The following is a 26,200-nucleotide window of genomic DNA, read 5'->3' as shown; positions in this document are numbered from 1 at the left end:
TTCTCTCCTTCCCAGATTTTCAGAAAAACTAAAAAGAAAATTGATCTTTCATTGAATGGGTGAACCTGAAAACTCAATGGAGGAAAGACAGAATCGGCGAAGTAGCGCGGCACAGAAAATCCATCGTCATTATTAGAATCGAAAGACGTAGGAATCTTTAGCAACTTCTAAATTCTATTCCTCTTCCCACTACCATCCTCAGAACAACCAAATCCACAAACTACTTCAAACAAGGACAATTTGGATTGAGATTAAACTTAAGGCAGACCTCATCAGTAAAAGAATCAGCATAACAAATCTTCCATTCTCATATTCTCAGATTTTTCAATTTTTTGGGGATGGCAGGGGGTTGAAAATTGAGAGCAAAAAAATGTTCATCACGGTAAGGGTGAAGAGAGACTACGAGAGAGAATATAACGATTTGTTTAAAAATTCTTTTTTAGTTTCTTGGGAATATGAGAGAGGAAGAAGAAAACCAGAGACTGAAGAAGAGGAGGAGAGAAAAAGATTAAAAAATGATTCTTTTTCCAAATCATCTTCCACTTCAGCATTTAATTTATTTTTTCCCATTTAAAGATTTTTTAAATTAAAAACTTATGGACTAAATTGACTAATTTAAAAATGATTCTTTTACAAATTTGGCTTTTCTTGATGGACAAAAAATGAAAAAAAAAATGTCCTACTTTGATGGCCAAAAAATGTCAACAAAGCCAACATCAAGAAAACTGGCCAAAAAAACGTCACCAAAAGCACTTTCTTGATGTTTTTAGTCATCAAGAAAGGTTACTTTGATGTTTTTTTCCTATCAAGAGAATGGAATGAATGTCAAGAAAAACACTTTTTATTGATGGGCAAAAAACATAAAAAAAAAAAACACATTCGTTGATGGGCAAAAAACGTCAAGAAAATACTTTCATTGATACGTTTCAAATGTGAAAGTATAGTAATATTGACATGTTTTGTCCATCAACTTTTTATTGACGTTTTTGCAGGTCAAGAAAAATGTTTTATTGACGTTTTTTAAACGTCAACTATAAACTTTTCTTGATGTCTTTTACCTGTCAACTATATCAATTTGAAAAAAAGTCAGGGTCATTGGAACCCTTCATATACAACCTTTAATTGACCCCAAATAAATTTTTAATATGAAATTTGAATTTACACTCATGGTACCTAATCTGTACTTTACACACATACAACATAATACATCAAGCTACTTCATAAATTTGTAGCACAACTACAAACCAACAATTTCAAACAACTCTTGCAAAACGACTTTACATTACACAATTCCTGCAAAAGCAACTACTTTACATAACTCTTGCAAACCACCAACTATACACTTAACTTTCAAACACACATGATTATGTTATTAGAATCAGACAAATTACGAAGTATATCATTTCATCTAATGACAACTCTAAATTTTAATTTCAATAGCACATATCTAAATTCAAACCATCAGACCTTTTCATTGAAACAAGTAACATATTTAATAAACTTATTATCCAACGAATCAATCGAGTAATTTTCATTAATCAACTAGTAAAACAATTTTTCTACAAACAATCAATTTCTAAAAATCTAATCATATTATACTCAACCCTACAAATTTGACATCGTTTCACGTATCCTAATCTCGTATGTACTAAACTATTAGTGCATTGAATTATATTCATCATATGTAACGCCCTATGAAGTTACAATACTCAACTCTCACCGCATCTAATTCCAATTGAGTGTAAGATGTTTGTCTCGTCAACTGCAAAGAAACAAGCAAATGTAATTTATTACCAACATTATAATAAGTGTAAACATTATGGTTAAATAAGATAGTCTAAGAAAAAACATACCATGTTTGTAATTATTTTGCTCATTTGTTTTATTATGTCGCACATGAACTTCATAACATAGTACCCACACTCCGTACTACCTGGTTGTTGAGCACACTAAATGTACACATATATTTCAACCCATATTATAAGAAAACAAATATTTTAATCAAACGTACATTATCATTTAATAAAAAATTAAATTACTTACCTTAACAGGGACCCAAGTAAGAGGTCAAGGTCTTGAATTTGTTCGAGCATAAAACAATCTTATAGCCTTAAACAAACACACAAAATATCAAAATGTTTACATAATATACATAATGTGAAATAATTATTAAATACTTATGTATTGACCGTAGTCTTCACCCCTTCTCAGACACTATGTCCCATAGAGTCAATTGAATACACCATATTAGTCTAGAAGGAGATAACAAATACTATCCAATGAAATCTATATAAAAGACATATCTCAATAAAGTTAAATAAAAATATTTACAATTCAAAAACTATAAAAGTATTGTTTTTAACGTGAAAACTTCATCTCGATACGTGGGGAAATCATTAATTTTCCACAATAATAATGCTTTTAACACGAAAACTTCATCTTGATATCCACGTAACAAAGTATACCATAACAATTATGTCCGAAGGTTGAGTAAATATTTAATAATTAAGATAGTTATTTAATATCCATCCTATACTTTAATTGTTAACATAGTTTTTGTTGTTCGTAAACACATTGTCCTCTAATGACTTTATCAAAGACATAGAAAATAAATCTCATCAAATCTTAATAATATTTTTCATATAGTAGAAACAAAATTTAAAGTATTGAAACCAAATTTGTTTAAATTTCATAGAGGGAAAGTACTCTGATTCTTTGAAACGTTTGAATTTCATCTTTTATATCATGTATTTATTTGTTTCATATATATGAACTAATTTTTTTTCAGAAATCTAATTCAATAATTTGCATAAAAACGTTAGAAACTAAAAAATGGGACAAAAATCACAAACATAAATCCGCAAAATAGAAACATATGCCACATAATGAAATAGAAACTAAGAAATTGGTTAAAAAAAACTTACCAATTGGGTAGCAGAAGTTCACTTGGCGGCGGTGGCAACTATATTTCACTTGGGGTTTTCTTGATAATCCATCGGTGCTAATGACGTCGGGGGCCAGTCCCTTGGCAGCGGTGGCAGTCGAGTCACGAAGGATTTTAGGCGATCTTCAACGGCGTGTGATTTTTTGGGTAGCAAAACTTCACTTGGCGGCAACAACTAATTTCCCTTGGGCGACGACGATCTTCAAGCAACGGCAACTATTTTCACTTGGTCGATGGTGGGCGACGATGATCTTCCAGCGGCAGTGCAACGACGATCTTCAAGCAGCAGCGACGGTAGCACTAATGGCAACAGCGACAACGACGGCAGCAAGGTGGTTCACAGTGTTAGTCTCACGTTGCAGCTACAGCATGAGAGATCATGCAAGATTAAGGTTTCTTCAAGAGTTGGGGAAGAAATACCTAAGAAAATTATTTTAGAAGGAAGAGAGTTTTTCCTTGATGGGCTTTGGAACACGTTTTCTTGATGGGCTTGCAAATACAAATAACATTTAGCACGCCAGAATATGAATTAAAGTGTGTTTGGCTCCCTTATCAAAATCAATTTCGCAATTTAATAAAATTGATTTTGAAAAAATCCATATCACTGCAAATTGATTTTTGAAGTATCATTCAAATGGTGATTGTGTAGGAGGTGATTAACCGAGAATCAGCAACAAAATTCACTCATATTTTATATAATTTTCAAAATACCTAAAATACCCTTGTATTTAACCGTGGAGCTCAACCCTAAAATCATTTCTTTCTCCCTTGTATTAATTTATTTTTTTTATTTTTATTTAAAGTTGAGAAATAGAATAGGGGTATAATAGGCAAGACAATGTAATAGTTAATGTGTGAGAAATTTATTTTGTGAGAATGAGATTGGGGTGATGAGGTGGTAGTTACTATTACCTTTTTTTTAGTAGAGTTAGGGAGTGGTAGAGAGGATTATCTTTTTTCCATATAGATTTAATAACCCAAAAATTATTAAAAATAAGGGAAATTATTTTAAATTGGAAAACGGTTGAAAATATTTACAAAATATAGCAAAATTTTAGAACTATCAATTATAGACGCTGATAGACACTTGTCTATCAAACTAGTTCTAAAATTTTGTTATATCTTTTAAATATTTTGGTTTATTTTTCTATATTTAAAAACAACCCTAAAAATAAATTAATAAAATTAGATATTTGTTATAATTATTTTAAAACACATTCTCAAATATAAAATACTCTTTTTAATATTTTGGTAATTTTAAAATCACTTTTAGAACCAAACATAATAATTTAAAATAACTTTTAAATAGTTTAAAATAACTTTAAAAAGTTTGAAACCAGACATAAATTTGATGGTTTAAAAATCAAATGTACCTAAATCTCTTTTTCTAAAATCACTACTCCAACTATCATTCCCAAACACACCCTAAATAATTATTTTTGCATGTAGATTTGTTGATGGTATGTGGCCGTCAAGTAATGCTTTTTCTTGATGGCCATTGCCCATCAAGAAAACTGTTTTTCTGAATAGTTTTTGCCCATCAATAAATCCAAAAATCGACAATTCACTATTTGAATGAAACTTGCGTATTTTTGTGTCAAGAAATATATTTTTCTTGACATGTATGTACGTCAAGTAAAATATAAAAATTAGGTGCATCAAGAAACATATTTTGTTTTTTTCTTAATGGTCTTTTGTCCAGACCATCAAAAGAGCAAAAATTATGTGCATAAAAAAAAGCTAGATTTAGTAGTAAACAGTTATTCAAGTTGATTTTACTACAAACATAGTTGTTCAATAAACAAATTACATATGTGATGGAAGTTTTCATTTACACTTTTGCGTTTGGAAAGGGAAGGATCTTTAATGGTAAAGATTCACTTCTTCCCTCAATTATTTGAGTGTAGGGTTAGAATATTGACCAAATTTTACATTTTCAAATACTATTTTATTTAGAATATTAATATTTTAAAAGTATTTAGCATTTGTTTGGTTTTTTTATTTATCTTTTCCTATAAATAAAAGTTTTATTGGTAGTAGAGGTTCAAAATGTTGACCAATTTTAGTTTAAGTCATGCACTTTCGATTAGGAGATTAAATCTTTAAATGTACTACATATATGTTGAATAAAAAGAATAAAATTGATTAAACTATTTACCCTTCATTATCTATATTATTGAAATGTATCATGAATTTAAAACTTGAATTGAAAGTAAAATAGAGCCTATATATTAGAGTTAAGATAGTGATATAAAGCCAAGGGCATCTTATCATGTTCCTCTAAGGCCAACATATCATGTTAGAGGTGCATGCATCCCATTATGTTATTTGGAGATGGAAATGTATTCCTTAAACCATAATATATACCAACAACCATCATTTAGTTAAAAAAAAGGGGGTCAATTATACTTTATTGTTGTCTTTTAAACTTTATTATTTGTAGGTTAAAGGCATGTTTTAGTGTATATATATATATATATGCTCTATTTTGCTCTCTTTAATAACTATTTAATAACTGTTTGATTTGTAGTTTGATTTATTGTTATTTTATTTTTTTAGTAACAATAGTGAAATAAAGAATTAAGTAGTTAACAAATCAAGCTCCATTGATATATAAAGGATGAACTTCAAGTTGACAATAACGATATTGTTTTCAACATGCATGATAAAGCATATCGTGAGTAAAACAAAATTAAAAGACTAAAAGTAGAATTCTACAACAAAGCTTTTGTTGATGAAAAGCCTAAACGTCATCTACAAAAACTTGGGATTTCGATGTTAAAATGGTTTTGACCTTCAAGTCAATCCTCTAGAATCATCAAATTTGTTTCTATCTAAAATAGATAGATTCCTCCGTGCTCGTTGTAATGATAAAATTTCAAGAGACCACCCACCTTCATAAGTATATATATAAAAGTTTGAGTTGGTCCATTTAAAAGCTAACCATGAAAAATATGAACCGGCCTATATAATATGCATGTTACGATCCTTAATTAATAATTAGATACTTTTCTAATATAGTAATGAGTCGAAAAGCAACTTTAAAATAAACTAGGATATTAGAAACTTGAGGATGCTCTCTCCTTCCTTTCGTTTTTCAAGTGGAATTCAATCATCCCTTCAAACAAAGGATCACTTTGAGCCTCCCCTTGAACAAATCTGTTTCACTCTCAGCCATGAGAGCTTGCTTATCCCAAGGTGCCTCCCGTTCATCTTGAACACTTGCTCACCTGAACACGAACACGGATCACACTTGCTCTTATCATCTAGATAAAACACAAACAATGCTCACTAAATTTCTTCATTTGGGATTTGAGGATTGCTTTGCTTTTGGAATCATCCAAAAGGCTTCATACTAATGGAGATAATTATCCTCATTTATATACCCATGATCACTTCCTTTCCTAACCAATGTGAGATTTTGGTTGCACTTCTAACAAATTGTACTTATGAACAATTTGATTAGTCACTTCTTGGTTGAAATGGCAATAAACAGCAAACTTTCCATTGCATTCTTGTATGGGTGATGTCAAAGCTGGGACAATCTAAATGCTCATCTTGTACAACACTTTTTTACTTTTGTTAGCAACTGAATTTTGGAAGAAAACAAACTCATTAAATTTCTTCTATTATCGTATCGTCTCTTATTATTAGCAAATTTCGGTGTAGTTGTAATATCGTACTTATTTTAATAATCTTTTTGAAACTCAAGAGACCTCTTTCTCTTTCACCTTTCCCACCATCCTGTATTACGACATAAAAACAAGCATAGGAAGTGTTAGCATAAGTTTTTAAAAATTTAAGATACACTTAAAATTCTTAATCCAACCATCTATGTAGTGATTGTCTCCATTGTAGCTTTCTCGAAATGTCATAGAAATTGCAGCAATGTGGCGCACATCCTTGCTTCTTCCATTTTGGAGGACAAAGCTGTATCTTGAACGAGGAGATGGTTGGTTGTACCTCGTTATCATTAGTGTTTTTAAGATATCTTTTTTTTAAGAAAAGAGGATGATTGGACCGATGTTGAACCTACAGCCCAAGAAGAGGACGGTTTCATTCGATCCCGTGGCAAGCATAAGCGGGTTAGTTCATTTGTCATGTCTTGTTGTTTCTTTAAGTTAAAACAATTGTGATTTTGCTGTACTTGGTGACTGATATGAAATCGATAAAGGAAGGCTTATAGTTGATTCAGAGGAGCCGCAAGTCCTTTGTTCTTGAAAACAATTTTTGCTTTCATGGCTGCTGCTCTCTTTTTTATTTTATTTCTTTTTCCTTTTCATTTTCTTTAATCCCCACTCTTAAACTTTTTTTTTTCTCTTTCCATTTTTCCTTTTGTAATATCAAATGGGAAACAATAAACAAACTCTCAGTTTTAAACATTTTTTACTAAAATTCTTAATGTGTGTTTGGTATAGTTAACTTTTCTAAGTGTTTGAACTTATTAATAATTAATGGAATTCAACCAAATATTTAGTTGGTAGTTGGTCTTATTTTTCTATTGTTTATAAATGTAATATAGACACATTTTAATATATTTTTACGTTGAAATTCACACTTTAAATTTATACCAAACTATGGTTTTGATGTCAGTGTTGATAGAAATATAAGGTCGGAATATGTTTATGGAAATATTCATAACATGTCTATGTCAATAGTTATTGCAAAATTTATAAATATAAATAAGACGATCATGTTTATGGATATATTCGATATGTATATAATATGTGTAAAAGTAACAAATAAGCATTTCACAATTTCTTTAAATAGGTTTAAATTTGGGACCTTTTTAAATATTAAAAAAATTATTTAAAAATATTTACACTTTATAGTAAAAAAATAACTTTTTGCTATAAAAATTAAATATTTTTGGAATTTTTCTATTTATAAGAGAATTTCCCTTTAAAAAGGGGTCTTTGCAAGCATATCAAAAGAAGTTATAAAAATTAGGCCCATATTTACATAATATAAAATTTGTAAAAATAGTAATTCCGGTCAGTCCAACCCAATTTAAATGAGGCATTAAAACTAAAACGTAAAAAATGCCCTTGCTGATTCACTTACTATATGAAATTTGATTGCTATCTGATTTTTATGTGATTGTTATCTGATTTTATTTTTTTTATTTTTTTATTTTATTGATTGTTATACAATTGCTAATGATACAAATTGTTATGTGATTGTTTTTATACTACTGATACTAGTTACCAATTATACCAATTATTATTTGATTTTATTTTATTTGAGCATTAGTTCTTCTTCTTCTTTATTTCCACCTTTCTATTATGTACTTTCTATTTTTTGTCAATTAGTTAGTAGTTTCTGATATTATCATTTGATTGACATCTGATTATCTCTATTTTTGTCACATATACATAAATAGTAGTTTTTAATCTTAGTTTCTAATATTGTCTTTTGGGTGTTATTTGATTTCTGTATGTACTTCAACTATATCATCTTATTGACATATGATTGCCATTCAATTGCCATATGATTACTCTATTTGATAATGATTTACTCTTTGATATTGATTGTTATTTCATTACTATCTTATTGTTATCTTATAACGATTTCTAATAATGATATATTTATTTACTATCTACTTATTGTCTAATTGTTATTTGATATTTATTATTATATGATTGCTAAATATACCGATTCCTATCTTATTCCTATCTGATACTAATTATCTATGATATTGATTGCTATCTGATTTATGTTTGACTACTATATGATACTAGTATATTATTGATATACGTTTTATATTTTTTAAAGTTATTATGCTTATAAATGTAGTAACATATTTTGTTACAAAATTAAGTTAATGATTGAATGTTGTTGGTGTTAGATATATTGTTGATAAATTTAGAATGTTGATTGTTGTTAGATATATTATTGATATATTTATATTTTATTTCAAATATTAATTGATTGACGTTTGATGCACTCATGACTTTAACTCTAATATACTATTTAATATGTTTTAATCTTGTTGAAGTAAATAGCCAACAGAAATGCTTTTAGATATCAAGTTTCAGTTTCTCCGCCAACCTCTCACATTTTCTTGTCCAACGATATCATTTCGCATTAAAAAAAAGAGAGAGAGAGAGAGAGAGAAAGAAAGACAAAATTTGAATATAGGTATCAATGAATTGAAAGAAAAAAAATGCAAAAATAAAAGCCACTAATCCCCCACAAAATACATACATGAGGGCCACCACATTCTGTTTGCTAAAAAAAAAAAAAAAAAAAAAAAACTCAAATCAATTTAAAAAAATCAGATCATTCGGTGTACCAAAAAATAAATAAAATAAAAAAAGAGAAAAGAGAGGCAATACTACCGAAATTGGATTACTTACGTTTTTCCAATATCAAGTAAAGGGTATATTTGACACTTGTAAAAACGTCAACTATTCGAGTGTCAAGTATAGTGTGATAACTTGACACTGTAAAAACATCAAGAGAAATAATTATCGACACAATTTCTGTGTCAAGAAATATAATACACTTGACACTAATGACATGTCAAGTATATTAATTCTTGACACCTATTATTGTGATTACTCTTGACATTTTTTATTTGTCAAATATATTTCTATCTTGACACAAAATAAGGATCAAGTAATCTAATTCTTGACACATTTTCAATGTCATCTATGCTTTTCTTTTTTCCAAATTAAACATTCAAATTTAATTTCCATTTCTCATTTCCTACATTACATTTGTTCCAATAAGACAATTTCATCAACTAAACAATTGCACATATATTTCAGGTCTATATATTAGCCCAATACATCTGACGTAACAATTGAGAATACTAAAATAAACAATTTCATTCTTCTATTACTCATGTCTACGTGAACGGTTCCAAAATTTACAAGATGAATCGTACAATAGTACGATAATTCCAAAAATTTACATTACTCTATCAACCCACCCAAATATATGATAATTCCACAATTGTAAGACCAATCTATATATGCTATGTATTCTAAAAATCACAAGACTAAAATTCTATCCTCCACCATATATTTCTTTGAAGTATATAACCTATAATAGTTGAATAAAACATTTACATAAAAAAAGTTTTAGGCATTCCCATATAGCCACATACACAATTTATAGGAAGTCCATTAGATATACGACCTAAATATTCAGCCCACTCCACGCGTACTTCATCCAATTCAAGTTGCGAGTACAACCTCCTCGTATCAATCTATAAAACATAGAAAGTGAGATATACATCTTTATTTACTATTTACACTATCTATAATGTTACAATATATATAAATAGTTTAAAGACATACCGCATCTGTTATAATATTCTTCTCTTTAATCACGATTTCTCGCATATATCTCATAACGTAATACCCACATTCAACAGTTCCCACTTCTAAAGGACACTACAATACAAAGCCAATAATTAATACACATATCATACAGATGCATTAAATAAACATCATTCTATTCATTTATTCCACGCTCTTATAGTTATCTTTACTGTTTTCCAGAATGTAGTTTTTCGAGTCCTTTGCAAAAATTTTTTAGACTGGAAAATGGTCATTGCCCTACATTCGTCAAAGAATATAGTATAATATTTCAGTTACACCGAAAAAAAAAAAAAAACTCAAGCAAAGTTAGCTTACATATTTGTCATGTATTTGATATCTTCTCGTGAAAGTGTTCTCAATGAGTCAAGATAGTACACCATGTCATCATACGCATTGATAACAATTAACAACCAATGATCACTAAATAAATATACACATCTAATTAGTATGGAACATGAAAGTAGCTCATAATAGAGTACAAAAAACTTTCAAGTACAATGATCCCAACACAATTCTACATTGGAACCAAACAAGAAAAGGTAGAACATGAGTATAACTAATTATATTTACCCGGGATTAAGGAGCAATAACTAATTGACCGTGTTCAGAAACCATTAATCTACTACAAAGGTTCCGAGCTCTAACTTCTCGAGTATTTTGGCCCACAGATATAAGAGATGGATCTAGAAAAATATACTACGACCCTTTATTTGAATCAACAATGAACGAGTGTAGGTACCAACAATAATAAATCAAACATATTAACTTACTACTAGTTAATAAAGTGATAATATATCATAAACAAATAACATTTACTTACGCGATATAAGCCACCATCGATAAAGTCTTCACTTTTTGCATGCTAAAAAGCTCACATCTTCTCGCAGAACATAACTCTTTCGGCCAAAACCAAAGAGCTCAATAGGTAGTTGGAAGGAAATACTAGTTCTATCAACCATTACCTTTTCAGCGTACCTAAGAATAGACTTCAATAATATTGATAAATTGGATGGTGCACTTGTAACTTCATTCTCGTTCGGCATCGTCTTTGAAGCTTTTTCCTAGCACAATGAAAATAGAACATGAGTAAAATGTTCATTCCTAAATAAGATAGAAGAACATAGGACTTAAACAATTCACCTTCAAGATCGGTGGTACACTAATAGCAATCACTTCCTCATCCTTTCTCGCATTCTCTAAAACTTTCTCCTAAAACCACCAAGTTATAATTTTATAAGTAACTAATAGTAAATTTACCTCATAATACAATTCACCTTCAAGATTGGTTGTACAGTAATAGCTTCCATCTCCTTCACCTTCTTCTCTTCCTTAATCTTTTGGATTTTATTCTTGGAGCAACTACCATGCTCAGATAAGGTTCGCGTGAAAATATCCAAAATATTCCGTCAATCTTTGCTTTTTTAACCTTTTTACTTGACATTTTTTTTATCCAAAATCATATTACTTATGTTTTTTCTATAGAAACGTCAAGTAATTAAAAACTACAAGTATTAAGTAATGTAGATTTTGTAGTAGTGGAAAAATAAAGTAAAGTAAAAATTAATAAAACGCATTAGCTTATTAATCTTGGATAGAAAATAATCCATTAAAACTGGTTGTTGTTGTTCATGTGATGCCTAGAAACGATTTCCATAGTTCTTATGAAATCCAATCTACCATTTGATCTATGTTCAACTTTTAAACGGCAAAAGACACAAATAATGGAAAACAAAAAGTGAGTTTTGATTTTGGCACGATAGGGATGAAATTTGGTTGGATAGAAGGTTTGAGAAGGGAAGTAGTGAAGTGGTTCTCAAATTTGGAAGTGGGAGAAAAAAAATTAAATAAGTACGGGGATATATAAGTGTAACTTTGGAATAAAGAATAAATGAAAATTTTCAGATTTGAAATTTTAACATATTTGCAAAATTGCAAAGGTTGAAGACAAGCCTACAAAATGTTATTTTAGAATTATCATCAATCGCAAATTCCCTTAATATTAGGTACTGGTTTTTTTTTGTTATATTTTGTTAATTTTACTATGATATAACTTAAATGTCAATACACCTAATCTCATTTCAACTTATGGACGTGGAAATGTCAACATGTTGACATAAACTTAGAACCTTGTACCAAACTCCACACTCGAAAACATTAAAAAACAGGAAATGTTTTCATATGGTCTTAAAACCTTTCCATTTCAAATTTTTGTTAAGTGCTAAGCGCACCCTAAAATTTTTAAATATTATCAGATTCTATATCAAATAAGTTACTAAATTTGAAAACAACAATCTCGAAGCGAGCAATGGTATCGCGATGCAATCCCTCCCTACAAAGCAAAAGCTTTTATGCCAACTATTTCTCAAAAACGTTTTTATTAAAGTTTGTTTGGTTTTTTATATATTAAAAGTATTTTTATTAATATCAAATTACTATAAAAGATAACTATAAAATACTATGAACTAATAATTCAAATAATGGTCGTTGGAATTGGTCGGAGGTCACCAATGGCGATGGTAGTCACCAGTGTTGGTCGTGGTAGTGGTGGTCAAAGTTGCCTAGAGACAGTGGATGGAGGTGGTCACCGGAGTCAATCGGGGCAGTGGTTGATGAAAGTGGCCAAGAGAGTTGGTGGTCGTGGCAGCAATGGCCAAAGTTGGCTAGCAGAGGGTGGTGCCAACTGAACTGTAATGGAAGTGAGCTCAATCGGAGAGATTGACTAGTGAAAACTTAAAAGTCTTTTTTCTACAAGTTGATTTCAAGTGGTTATCCTAAACCAACTTATTTTATAAGTTCATTTTTTTTTCAAAATCTATTTTGATTGATTGCCAAAAACTTGAATTTTCTAAATTAAACTCTCGAAAAGGTATTCCAAACACACTCTTTATTCTTCCCCCTAAATCCTACTAAGAAAAAAATTGTCATACATAATTCTTCCTAAGTAAAATAAAAAATAAAAAATGCTAACCGACCATGAAAGTTCACTATTATGTATTTGATTGTAACATTTCTCTTTTATTAGTAAATCCATGCATTTGAGTAAATGATCTAATTGAAAGTTACCTTTAGTAATATTTTAATGTGATTTGAAAAATAGTTAAAACCACTTTTATCATATTCAAATTATTTTAAAACATAATTTTAATATTTAAAACCATTTTAATGTTTTATTATACAATTTTTTAAATGTAAATTTTATATTATCAAAATTGATGTTGAATAATATAAATAATCTTTCGAAGGATCTAAATCATGATTTGAAATAATTTTTTTTAGCATGGATGATTATGTGTATGGCATTATCTTTTTCAGTTTACCATTATATTCAATTTTTATAAGAAAATTAGCTAAGTACTGAAAAATATATCCACATATATCCTCCCTCACTTGTTAAGTAGAAAGTTTTAGGTTTAAATCACTTAAAATAGATACTAAATCCCAATGTGAGCTGTCCAAGTAAGCTCAACAAATTTTTTAAGAATTTTGTTTTTTTAATTATTAGTGTATAAGTAAAAGAGGATCATTTATTGAGTTAGGTGTTGCACCTAATCATTATCATTTTCTAGCATAGGCTACATAGATTATTTGTGCAACTCGAACAACACTCTGTCATGTGATAATTTCTTTTTAAAAAATTATCATTTTTTTTTAATTTTCAGTGTGTAAAGAAAAGGAGAGTATTGAGTTAGGTGCAACCTAATCATTACCTTTAAAAAAAAAAAAAAAAAAATAGATGCAAGATGCACCCATCTCTTAAACAGTACCCAATAACAATGTGTCAGTGGTCGTTTCTTTTATAAAAAATGTGTGTTTTTTTTTAAAAAAAATTTTAGTGTGCAAGAAGAAAGGAACATTGAGTTAGGTAGCTGCACCTAATCATTATAAAGCCTTATCTATATGTCTGTCACTCATTCACATTGTATTAAAATATATAAGGGTTGTTTGTTTAAAATTTTTATAGATGCTCAGAAATTAAGAATGTCTGGGAATAAAAAACATAGAATAAGATGATTAGAAATCGATAGTTGTGCATGGCAATGTTATCATAATTTTTATAGGAACAAATTATCTTTATATTTAATTTATAACTCATTTTCTTATTATTCAAAGAGATGGGTATTTCCTCAATCCAAATGCCTCTATAGAGAATTTCTAGAAGGGAAATGAATAAATATATTGGGAAGAACCTAGAACACATTCTATAGAATATTAGCTAAGCAAAGGAAATAAACAAGACCCTAAAAAAGAAAGTCGAAGTTTGTAAGTAGAATATTTTTTTACTTTTTTTTGTTTTTTGTTTTTGTTTCTACCAAGTAGTGTGAACAACTCATGACAAAAGAACTATAAACACTCTCGATGCTTTCGAGGGGATTTGTAGGTCTCATCCCGAAAAATTGTGCAACCTAAAGCACCTAATAATAATGCATATATGTCAATTTTTTTTTTTTTTTTTTTTTAAATTTTGCTAGTGTATAAGGAAAAATTGAGTATTGAATTAGGTGCACCCTAATCATTACTCTTTTATTTGGAAAAAAAATGGACTGCAATCTCTCAAGTAGCACCAGTGTGTCATGTGACAAATTTTTAATAAAAATGATATTTTTTTAAAAAAAATTAGTGTTTTAAGGAAAAAAAAAAATCAGCTTTGAGTTAACTGGTTCCACCTAACCTTTGTTATTTTCTTTGAGAAACATTTCTTGTGTAGTCCAACTAGTACCATGTGACAAAATTTAAATGTAAATTTCATATTATCAAAATTGATGCGGAATAATATAAATAATCTTTCGAAGTGATCTAAATCATGATTTGGAATACATTTTTGAGCATGGATGATTATGTGTATGGCATGATCTTTTTCAGTTTACCATTAAATTCAATTTCTATAAGAAAATTAGCTTAAATACTTAAAAATATATACATATATCCTCCCACTCTGGTTAAGTAGAAAGTTTTAGGTTTAAATCACCTAAAATAGACACTAAACCCAAGGTGAGCAAGTCTCTATAGCCCTAATGATAAACTGGTAAAGTATAATGGAGCACTGTATTAAACTTATAGACTCTGTATCCTTGTAACATATAATTTCTATTTGTTGAAAATCAAAAGTCAAATGAAGGTTGGATATGATTGACCCAAACTTGAACTCAACACAAATCATCTTACGACATGTAACCTTTTATAATTAAAGTGTAATGGTATATACTTGCTACTCTAGAAATAAATAACAATATTATATTGATTAAATTAATTATTTATTGTTGATAGTTGGGGACGACTATAGAAGAATTAGATAAGCAAAGAGAGAAAATGGATCAACGTAGAATTGCAGCTGTAAAGGGAAAATGCCAAAAAAATCTAAAGAATACGTTGAAGAGAATGACTATCTTTTGACCTTCACTTAAGTCAAGCGTAAAAGAATATGACCACAAATGAATATATTATTTTGGAATAAAGTCTTCTAACTTATGTTTTTTGTTTAGACCAACCTCTTAATTATGCTTGAAATGAACAGTTAATGCATTTTATGGTTCTCCTTTTATTATCTTACCAATAGAATGAATTGAAGTCTGTAATTCTATTTACATATCTAGTCATTCCTAAATATTGATAAAAAATTGATTTGAATTTGATAAATAACAGTTAGTCAAAACTGATAATTAAATTAAACAATCAAATTTGACAAATAACTATATATATAATTATAGTTTAGAATGGTGGCCAATATTTTATAACATTGCACGTCGTTCAAAATTATGTACAAATACATTTGACAAATGCATATCATGATTGAATAAATGAGCAAAAACATAAATCATTGAGGAAAAAAATCTCTATTCATAGATTCCTCGAGCGAAAATCAGAAAACAAGAAAAGTGTTATTATTTAAGTCTTCCCTAAGATAGAAAACAAAGATCATGACAGAAATGAAAGATCTTAAAGTAGTGATAATTACATAGTCATACACATTTAAAAAGTAAAGTTTTATACACAGTTATATATGATTATGTTGTAACAAAGGGATGTGAAAACGTTAAATAGTGATAATTACAATGTAACTAAATATTGCAAAAGTACGAGGAACTACATATAAAATATAGTAATAATAGATAGAAAAATTAACATCGATTAAAAAAATAACAAATTTTTTTAAGTACTTTAAACAAATAAAACCATTCATAAATGTTCAGAATGAAAATATGAGGTAAAGAAAGAAAAAAACTAAAAACCCAAACTCAACAAGGTATTCGATTTTTACCTATACTACTACAACAAGTACAATATACTGTTTTCCTATTCTCTAAGCACGATGGGATTCTCTTTTTTCTAGGTCTTCCAACCCTATGTTTGATTCGAGGAGGACAAATGGGGTCATCATTTAAATTGCAAAGACTTGAAAATTATTGCACATTACCAATCGGCCATGTTTCCTTGTTATATAATGAAATTAAATTCGAAACATGATAAAAGTCATGAGTGTATGATTCTAATCTTAGGTTTCTACCAGACAAAGCAATGCAAACATGGAGACATGGTATAAGGTCTAGATCCCAACGACGACACGAATAGAGGAAGTTCACATGGAATTGTTTGGTTTTGTCATGGACTTCAAACTCATGTTGATTAATAGGATATCTATGTAATAGAAAATATTAAACTAATTAAAATAAGTGACATATACATATATTTTAATTAACAATCATATAAAATGGAATGACTCACATCCATCGATCTACTATCCCTTAATGATGTTCGAAACATGTCTTCTGCCTATGAGTTTGTTTTGAACGCTGAAAACTAGAATTACTGTGACGACTGTTGCTGAATCAAACTCTGAATAAATTCAAGAAGGAAATTATTGTTCAGGCTACATAGAAAATTTGTGCAACCTGAACAATACTCATTGACAGTGTGCCATATGATAATTTCCTAAAAAAAATTTATAATTTTTTTTAATTTTTAGTGTGTAAATAAAAGGAGAGTATTGAATTAGGTACAGCCTAATCATTTCCCTTAAAACAAATTGGGTGCAAGATGCAGCCATCTCTTAAGCAGCACCCAATAACAACGTGTCATGTGTCCGTTTCTTTTATTAAAAAAAAAAAAAAAAATTTGTAATGTGTAAGAAAAATAGAAGCATTGAGTTAGGTGGTTGCACCTAACCATTATAAAGCCTTATCTAGATGTGTGTCTACTCATTTATTAAAATATATAAGGATTATCTGTTTAAAATTTTATAGATGCTCAAGAATTTAAGATGTCTGAGAATAAAAAATATGGAATACGATTGTTGAAAATCAATAGTTGTGCATGACAATGTTATCATAATTTTTATAGAAACAAATTATCTTTGTATTTAATTTATAATTCGTTTTTTTTATTATTTAAAGGGATGGGAATTTCCTCAATCCAAATGTTTCTATAAAGATTTTCTAGAAGGGGAGGAATAAATATATTGGGAAGAACCTAAAAGACACATTATATAGATTATTAGCTAAGCAAAAGGAAATAAGCAAGACCCTGAAAAAGAAAGTCAAAGTTTGTAAGTAGAATTTTTTTTTTGTTTCTTATATATATATATATTGTTTCTACCAAGTAGTGTGAACAACTCATGGCAAAAGAACTATAAACACTCTACATGCTTTTTAGGGGATTTGTAGGTCTCATCCCGAAAAATTGTGCAACCTAAAGCACCCAATAATAATGCATAGAAGTCCATTTTCTTTTTTAAAAAATTTGAAGTGTGTAAGGAAAAAAACTAATCGTTGTTTTCTTTGAGAAACCTTTCTTATGTAGCCCAACTAGTATCATGTGGCAAAATTTTTTAAAAATGATTTTTTTTTTTTTTTTAATTTTTAATTTTTAGTGTGTCACGACAAAAGGAGCATTGAGTTAGTTGACTGCAACTCATCAGTAAAAGCATTGAGTTAACTAGTTGCAGCTAATCCCGTTTTCTTTGAAGAAAAACTTGTATGTAGCTTGGCTGCAGCCCAAGCATCACCCAATAACGATTTAAAAATTTTATTTTTCTCTTTCAATTTTAGTATAAAAAAATGAGAGCATTAACTTAATTGCAGACTAGTCATTACTTTTTTAAAAAAATTGGGTGCAGGTTGCTCTAATATCCCAAATAGCCCTTCCACATATTGTGTCATGCTAGTATATTACAATGTGAGACTCATTGTTCAAGAAAAATCTTTGGATTTGTGAGGAGACGACACATCAGTCTTGTGTGCATTTGAGTTGTTATTCGTAGCCCCACATGTACGGTTTTCCACATTTGCCACTTTGTTGAATTATTTGAAACACAAATATGTGGAGGTGCAAAAGCTAACTTACTTCAATATTCTATGGTGCTCTTGAATCATAGCCGATAATATTTTTACGACCTTGAGAGAAGCAGAAAATAAATGACAAATTATAGCCTGCAATATTTTTTCTTTTGCGCTGCTAAAATAGCGTCCTGTATTTTGGTCTCTTCAGAGATTTGTGAAAAGCTTCTGAGATTATTCAGTGTTCATAGGCACTGGTGTTTTACCTCCCACCATCATGCTTGAAAATCACAATATTTATAATCTAAATAAGAAAGATGGTAACCTTCTATTAGAAAAAGAATTAAATAGTTAATGGCCTATTTTATAGAGTTGTATTGTATCTTTTGAGAGAATTAAGTATTATCAATGGAACTTGATTATTTGAGCTTTATTCCTTCTTAACGAGGAGAATATACAACAATATCCTCTATAATAGCTATAGGGAACAAGAATTTTTCAGAAAGGCTTCCCCTTCTTTTCTCTTGATACTTCCCAAGGAATGTTGAATTGCCATAAGAGAAAAGTTTGTTGTAGAAGAAATTTTTCTATCTTTTTCCCTTTTAGGAAGATGTATGTATCTTTCTAGCTTTGGTTTGAAAATAGCCTCAAAATATTTTCCATCATGGGGGAAAACAAATTTGTTGACAAATACCTTTTTGCATCTAGTTTTGATTTAGCTTTCGTCTTGTCCTACCTTCCAAAATACTACACTTCTATCCCCGAATTTAGTTTTTATTAGTATCTAGATTTTAAAATTGTACGTTTTTATCCAAGAGTTTTGATTTAAATTTGTATTGAATGTCTAGGTACCTTAATGTTAAATTTTTACCCTTGAATTAAGTGATGTTTACTTTTGGTTCCTAACTTAACTCTAATAGAAAGTCGACTAAGATGTTGATGGATCCTTTTCATACTAGTTTGTATTATTTATATACTAAGTAGTAAAGATAAATATTTTTATAATATTTCAATAAGTGATGCAAGAAAAATAAAAAATAAAAAGAATTCAATCTATATGTCCAACATTGTAGATTTGATTAGAAATGAATGCATGTGGACTTCGCCTCCTAGGGAATTTGGGTTGATAGATGGTTTTGTAGTTACTTATTTAAGTAAATAGAAATATCTTTGCATTCTCTATTTTAACAAAAGTAGCTTGAAATATTGAATAATTCCTTTGATATGCCGAAAATCTGTGGCATCCTCGATCCTTGTTTATCTTTGAAGGACATTTACTTGTGTTTATTAATGACTTAATGCAATTCGGTTTTTTTCTCGATAGTTAGATTATTACTTCCATACTTAGTCCTTGATTCATGTTGCTTGATTACCGACATACTTGAGATGGTAATCTTCTGTTATTGATTATGCCTACTTTATATTGAACATATATTATCCTTGTTTTGCTGATTAGACATGTCTTGAAATACTTGTCAAATAGTGCAATCTTTCTTTTTCGAGCTATGAGTGAATAGTAAACTGTTCCTGAACTCATTGTTTTTGTGGTTTCTTGATTCTTAAGGGTGTGTTGGCCAAAGGAGTTGTAAAGTAGGTAGTTTAGAAGTAGGATTTGTGAACTCAACTCATTACCAAAAATATGATCTTTTATAGCTTCAAAGTATAGCTTTTTTTTTAAAAAAAAAAAATAGGCTATAAAATCAAGTGAAAAAAAAAAGACTAAGAAAATAAAATGAAAAATTTCTAATCGCGCACAAAATATTAGAATTTTCCAGCACTCACCTAAAAAAAATATTTTGTTTTTGTCTATATTCTCCTTATTTGCCCCAAAACATTTAGGGCATCTAAAACTTCTTTTGATTTCTCTCTTTTTTGTTTCTTATCTTACTATTTTCTCATTCCTTCTTGTTTATATCTGCAACTCCTCTTGTTTCTCACAGAAGGAATCACCAATTTTATCTCTCCCAATTGCATCTTCTTCCCACAAATGTATTCAAAAAGCTCTCTCCCAATTGCATCTTCTTCGATGTCACCACCGACAATGCCTGTCTCTCCATCAATGCCTCGTGATTTAGCGATGTCAATCACAATCCTCTCTACTCTACTCTTTTCCACAACTTCACCTATGGCCAGGTGATTCAACTTCTTGTTGCAATTCATAGGGCATTTTTTATTCTCTTTGCTTTGGTTGTGTAATTTGAAATCATTGTTCAGTTAAAGGTTTCGTGCAGGCTGAATAGGGAGATTGAGATCTGTGTGCAGGAGATGTTGTAACGAAGTACTTGAATCAACAACGATGTTTAGAAAGCTCTCCATGCGAAGTTTGTTAGATTTTCGGCACGGAGAATCTGCAGATTTAGATAAAAAGCATCCCTCTAGTAACATAATTAATGATATTGAAGAAGGGGTGACAACTAGAAGGAAAGGCAAAGTTAATTATCTAAAGATGATCAGTTTCACCTCCCCTGTTGAACCAAGAAACATCAAAGAAGCTCGTGAAGATGAATATTAGGTCAATGAAATGCAAGAAGAGCTTGAGAAATTTGTGAGAAACGATGTTTGGACTCTTGTTCTCAAGCCAGAATCTATTGATGAGAATGGAAAATATCACCATAAATAAAGCTATATTAGTAGCTTATGGGTATACTCAAATAGAAAGCATGGATTATGATGAAAACTAAGCTCCAATTGCAAGACTTGAAGCTATCAAACTTTTGCTTGGTATTTCTAGTCATCTGAAATTCAAATTATATCAAATGGATGAAAAAAGTGCACTCCTGAACGAATATCTGAATGAGGAAGTGCATGTTGAGGAGCCCAAAGGATTTACATATCCTTCTCATCCTGATCATGTGTGTAAACTCAACAAGACCCTCTATGGGCTCAAACAGGCACTTAGAATCTGGTATGAACGTTTGACCCAGTTCCTTGAAAAAACGGGTACACACAAGGAGGAGTCGATAAAACTCTTTGTTTCAAGTGAATTTTGTGATTGTCCAAATCTATGTTGACAACATTGTTTTTGGTGGGATGTCACAGCTGATGGTTGAGCTTTTTGTGAAATAAATGCAGGAAGAATTTGAGATGAGCATGGTAGGAGAATTGTCCTATTTCCTAGGGTTTCAAATCAGGCAACTAAATGAGGGAATATTTATCTCTCAAAGCAAATATGCCAAGAATATTGTGAAGAAATTTGGGCTTGAAAATATCGGTGTTAAAAGAACTCTTACTCTTACTCATGTGAAGACATCAAAAGACTCAGGTGGAACTCATGTTGATGAGAGTCTATAGAGAAGTAGTAGGGGTGTTCATGGGTTGAGTTGGGTTGGGTTGAAAGATTTTTTAGACCCAACCCAATCGTTTGGGTTGTAAATTTTTTCAATCCAAATAACCCTTATTAAAAAATGAACCCAACCCAACCCAACCATGAAATATTTTGGTTGGGTTAGTTCGGGTTAATCAGGTCATTTATTTAAAATTTTCTACTAAAAAAAGCAAAACGTAAATATTTAAAAATATAATTTAATTATTTTAATATATTGAATTAAGATTAACAACTCAATTTCAATTTATATAGTGAAAATTTTCCTTCTAAAGTGCAAAGAAACTAATTTTGAGAGTTGTTGAAGTATACATTATTAAAAAAATATTGGAACTAAATAAAATTAAAATCAACATATGTATAAATAATTGTGTTACAAGTAACAAAAAATATATATTTTAAAGTTAATAATAAATTCGGGTTGGTTCGGGTTGGTTTTGGGTTATATTAGGTGAACCCATGAACCAACCCAACCCATCAAATTTTAATTTATTTGAACCCAACCCAACCCAAATGTGTTGATAACCCAACCCAAACCGCACGGGTTGGGTTGGGTTGATCAATTTTTTCGGATCATCGGATTTTTTGAACACCTCTAGAAGTAGCATTTGAAGTGTAAAAAAATCCGTGACTCAATACCTATTCAGCTAGTTTAGTTTTATAACTAACCTTATCTTGTAATGGCCAATTGATATGTATTATAAATATCACTGAACAAAACACAAAATTAAGAGTTTTTTCGTTTTTTCTATTTTTCTGTAAACTACGACAAGCTGTAAGCAATCATCAAGAGAAAAAGATAGTGAATCTTCCCGTGGACGTAGGCTTATTGGCCCAACCACGCAATCCTGTGTGTTTCTTCTTCTTCTCTTGATCTTCTTCTTTCGATCGACATCAATCTTTTTGCAAATAACGAAAAATACAATCTTGTTATAAAATCATATCGTTTTCAGAGTATCGAGTCAAAATGAGTTTTGAATTTCTTCTATCGAGCAGCATCGAGTCAAGAGTTTTCATCTCCAAGTTGCTTCGAATAAAGATTAATACTCATCGAGTATAATCGAGTAACGATCAACACTCTTTGAGTTCCATCGGGCGAAGAACAGAAACTCATCAAGGATAGAAGAAAATTTTCATCGAGTATCGAGTATCTAACATCGAAGATTTAACCGAGCTCTTCTGAGCCGTTTGTTCACCATCTTAGTGTTGATCTTGATTAATTGGACCTAGAAAATATTGAATAACCCAAAAATTTTGGTATCAGAGCATTTGAAGATCATCAAGATCAACATTCTTAAAGTATCAATATACTCAAGAAAACCGTTCTCGATATTCTTTCAGATCAATGATGGTTATTTCTAGATTTGAGATAGAAAAATTCGATGGAAAGAGTGATTTTGATCTATGGAAGGAAAAATCAAGTCTATTCTTGGAAACAGAGAGTTCATAAAGCCCTTTTAAACCCATCGATTCTACCACCTACGTTAATAGCTCAAGAAAGGGAAGATATGGAACTTACTGCCTACAGAACTTTAGTTCTTAATCTCAGTGATAACATTTTGAGACAGGTGATCGAGCAAGACACGACTTATAAAATGTGGGTCAAGCTGGAAGGTCTCTATGCAACTAAGGATCTCCCTAACAAGATTTTTTTAAGGGAAAAGTTCTTCACCTTTAAGATGGATTCTGGTAGAACACTATCAGACAATCTGGATGAGTTTAAAAAGATAGTTTCTGAGTTTAAGAGCCTTGGTGAAAAGATTGGCGATTAGATTGAAGCTTTTGTTTTGTTGAACTCTCTACTTGAAGCCTATAAGGAGGTAAATAATGCCTTGAAATATGGCAGAGAGTCAATTACCACTGATGCCATTATTTCAGTATTGAGAACTAGGGAGTTGGAGCTTCCTACAATAAAAAAGGAACAGTCTGGTGCAGAGAGGTTATTTGTTAAAGGCAAGAACAAGCAAAATCATTATGAAGGGACTAAAAATTAGTCTAGTGAAGAGCATAAACCAAAAACCAAACTGAGATGTAATTATTGTAAAAAGAAAGGGCACCTAATAAGGGACTACTACAGCTTAAAATGGAAAAATCAGGAAAAAGAGAATGATCAGAAAGGAAAACAGCCAGAAGCCTTAGTGGTTGAAGGGTCATACTTCTATTCTAATGCCTTAGCCTCTATTAGAAAAAAAACCCAACCAAATATGTCCTCTCGGGAAGCATGATTGGGTACTTGACTCTGGTTGTACCTATCATATGACATTCTTCAGACATTGGTTTAATACCTACAAGGCTGTGGATGGGGAATCTGTGTGCATGGGGAACAATGAAGCCTGCAAAATCAAAGGTGTTAGTTCAGTATCCTTGAAGGTAAAGGATGGATCAATCAAGCTTCTCAGAAATGTGAGACATGTACCTCTACTCAAGAGAAATTTGATATCTTTGGGTATGCTTGACTCCATTGGGTATGAGTGTAGAAGAAATGATGGAATTCTAGAAGTGATTAAGGATTCTAAGGTAGAGTTGGTTGGTAAAAAAGACAATGATCTTTATATAGTAAGATGAGTAGAGATGATGACTAGTGCCTACACTGTTTCAACAACAAACTTGACAGAGGCATACTTGTGGCCCAAAAGACTATCCCATATTAATGAAAAAGGGATCAAACAATGTCTAAACAGGGTATTTTGCCCAAAAGGATCAGCATCTTTCCTTCTGTGAACACTGTATCCTAGAGAAAACTACCAGATAGAGCTTCACAAAATCTCAGCATACCACCAAAAGAATATTGGATTATGTTCATTCTAACCTATGGGGACCATCTCCTATAACAAGCCTTAGTGGTTCAAGGTGTTTTCTAACCTTAATAGATGATTTTTCTAGGAAATGTTGGATATACTTTTTTAAAACTAAGGACCAAGTCTTTGGGAAGTTTAAAGAATGGAAAGTTATGATAGAAACACAAACATTTAAAAGGTTAAAATACTTTAGAACTGACAATGGGTTTGAGTTTTGTAATGAAGACTGTGACAAATAATTTAGTGAGAATGGTATAACTAGGCATAGAACTGTGAGGTATACATCTCAACATAATGGGGCTGCTAAGAGGTTAAACAGAACTATAATGGAAAAGGTAAGATGTTTGCTTTCTGATGCTATCCTAAGTGAAAGCTATTGGGTAGAAGCTACAACCTATACAGTGTATACCTTGAATAGGCGTCCTCACACATCTCTAGAGTTGTTTACCCCTAAGGAGAAGTGGACTAATCATCCTCCTAATCTAGACAACCTTAAGGTTTTTGGGTGTGTAAGGTTTGTTCACCAAAATAAGGGAAAGTTGAAAGCTAGAGCAGCTAAGTGCATGTTTGGAGGCTTCACAGAGGGTGTCAAAGGTTTAAAATGTGGCATCCAATCGAGAGGAAGTTCATAATTAGCAGAGACATCACCTTTAGAGAAAAGGAATTGTTTATGCAAAAGAATAAGAGACTTGAGGATGAAGCTGAGTCATATACCACAGGAATTGAGGTGAAGCTACCTACTGAGCAACCAACAGAACCTAACTTACCTAGTGACATAGGAGAAGTCGAGGAAGTTGCAGGGGAACAAGAGGAGAGTGCTAAGAAGAAACTAGACTTGAGTCATTATATTTTAACTAGGGATAGACAAAGGAGAACCATTACCCTTCCAGCAAGATATACTGAAATGAACTATATGAATTTAGTTCTAAATGTTGTTTTGGCTTCTACTAACCAAGAACCAACAACCTTTGAAAAAGCAACAAGTTGTACTGATGCAAGGGATTGGATAGAAGACATGAATGAGGAAATGCATTCACTAAATGTGAATGATACTTTGTCTTTAGTTCCTTTGCTTAAGGGTTATAAACCAGTTGCCTCCAAAGGGTTTTCAAACTTAAAGAATGTGCATCCTGTGATTAGAAACCTAGGTATAAGGCAAGGTTGGTTGCAAAAGGGTTTACAGAAAGAGAAGAAATAGACTACTCGGAGATTTTCTATTCAGTTGTTAAACAAACTTTCGTAATACTTCTCTTATCTTTGGTTGCTCAAAATAACTCAGAAATGTATCAACTAGATGTGAAAACTGCTTTCCTTCATGGATATCTAGAAGAGACAATCTATATGATGCAACCTAAGGGATTTGAAGTTAAAGGAAAAAAGAATCTCTATTGCTTACTCAACAAGTCAATTTATGGGTTAAAACAATCACCTATGTGCTGGTATAGAAAACAATCACCTAGGTGCTGGTATAGAAGGTTCAATTACTATATATCTAACACTGGATTCAAAAGAAGTTCATTTGACATATGTGTTTA

General features: G+C 30.6%; 1 long non-coding RNA gene across 1 annotated transcript; it reads right to left on the bottom strand.

The window, feature by feature from the left end:
* Positions 1-1,604: 1,604 nt before the first annotated feature.
* Positions 1,605-3,424, bottom strand: LOC150037582 (uncharacterized). Its single transcript, XR_016527966.1, has 4 exons — positions 2,925-3,424; positions 2,044-2,109; positions 1,854-1,949; positions 1,605-1,762 (listed from the first exon to the last, which is right to left on the bottom strand). It is a non-coding gene; the product is annotated as an uncharacterized LOC150037582 (long non-coding RNA).
* Between the last annotated feature and the right edge of the window lie 22,776 nt (positions 3,425-26,200).

Source organism: Benincasa hispida, chromosome 2, assembly GCF_027475165.1.
Source record: "Benincasa hispida cultivar pf3 chromosome 2, pf3_genome.v1.1, whole genome shotgun sequence".
Taxonomy (NCBI): Eukaryota; Viridiplantae; Streptophyta; class Magnoliopsida; order Cucurbitales; family Cucurbitaceae; genus Benincasa; species Benincasa hispida.
This window is presented reverse-complemented; position numbering and strand designations above follow the sequence as displayed.